Source organism: Trachypithecus francoisi, unplaced genomic scaffold (assembly GCF_009764315.1).
Source record: "Trachypithecus francoisi isolate TF-2019V2 unplaced genomic scaffold, Tfra_2.0 Lachesis_group1, whole genome shotgun sequence".
In the NCBI taxonomy this organism is placed as follows: Eukaryota; Metazoa; Chordata; class Mammalia; order Primates; family Cercopithecidae; genus Trachypithecus; species Trachypithecus francoisi.
Window position 1 is genome coordinate 113,153,871 of NW_022681454.1, and position 1,607 is coordinate 113,155,477.

Below are 1,607 nucleotides of genomic sequence, written 5' to 3' on the forward strand. Positions count from 1 at the left end.
GAAATCAAAGTTGTGTAGTAGAGGAAGTCAACACGATACAGGAATAGGTCAGGCATTGCCTGGAAGCCTCCTGGGGGAATTACAGCTTTGGCACAAATGCAGTGGTGGATGAAGGATAGCGGCAGAGGCCATGAGTCAACTGCCTTCCCCAGTGTCAGAGATAGAAGGACTAGATTCATAGCCACCAAAAAGAGGTAAACTTTTCATTTATCTTGCAGCTTATTATGTGTAGAATACCCCACTCATAAATGCAAACAAAGCCAAGTTTTTCCAAGTCAAATGTGACATTTATGAAATTTGCCCATGTGTCAGGCCAAGCAGCAAGCTCCAATCAAAGTGAAGTAAAAATAGTGTACTTGACAACTTCTCTGAGCAAAGATAATATGAAAAAACATATTAAATATCTATTATGTAAAAATACAGAAAGGAAATTAGATAACTAAAAAAGAAAAAAGAATTCATGATAAAAGCTTGAAAATATTTAGAACCTTACAATTATTGATAAGAATATTTCATATAAAAATTATAGGTTGCCTCTGAAGTGGAAACTAGAGGATAATTGACATAGTTGAAGAATGACCAGTAGACCATAAGTTAAAACATCAAATTTTAAAAAGTTAACTTCACAGAACGTTGAATAAAGAAAAAAAAGATAAAAATAACGAAGAGGAATAGCATCAAATCTATAAACGTCTTCGAGCAGTATGGCCATTTTCATGAAAATATTGAACATTTCGTGAATTTGCGAGTCATCCTTGCACAGACGCCATGCTAATCTTCTCTGCACCATTCCAATTTTGGTATGTGTGCTGCCAAAGTGAGTACAAATCCATTTTTATAAAAGAAAAAATTCACAATTTAAAATTATAAGTAAAAATTATCATTATAGGACTATGTCATTAAAGAAAAGTATATAATGTTTCCAATGGGAGGTGAAGTTTTCAAGTGGCAATTGGATTTGTAATTTGTAGATGGATCATTACAAAGATAACCATATGAAATTATTTCCATAGTGGATATATTATAAATAAACCAACAAACTGTGTATTTTTTATAACTTTGGAGGAATGCTTGACATATATCCACTTTATGAGTTTTGGTTCCAATGCAGGTATGCACTTATGCATTCTACTTACAATTGAATTTTATTACATTTTGTTTATCTGACCTTGAAAAAAATATCAACTCTGGAGCAGTAACTTTCATTTATAAGTCTAGCTGAGTTTGGCTGCTAAAGGCCAAATGCTAATTTTTTTCCCCAGCAATTATGAGTTGGTGTCAGAGACCTGTCATGAACTGTAGGTGAGCAGACGACAGGGCAATTGTGACAAACTTGTCAAATTAATCATTGGGAAGAAATGTTAGTATGCTCTGTTTAACACCATTTTATAATGTATAAAATTATTACATACCACTTAATTTACATTGCTGCTTACACACCTTATTACATGCTATTAATATAACACTGAACCAGTGCTGTTACTCTGTTTATGAATATGTTTACATAGTTTCTCTTGATAATTAATGAGAACATTTTCATTAGCTAAACTAAGGTTTTTCAATTAGACACAGAATATGTTTCAAGATGGCTTATAATAAAGAAATTT

The 1,607-nt window shown here is 32.4% G+C and overlaps 1 non-coding gene across 1 annotated transcript; it reads right to left on the reverse strand.

Moving 5' to 3' along the window:
* Positions 1-718: 718 nt before the first annotated feature.
* On the reverse strand, positions 719-825 carry LOC117086444. The gene has a single exon (XR_004438357.1). It is a non-coding gene; the product is annotated as a U6 spliceosomal RNA (small nuclear RNA).
* Between the last annotated feature and the right edge of the window lie 782 nt (positions 826-1,607).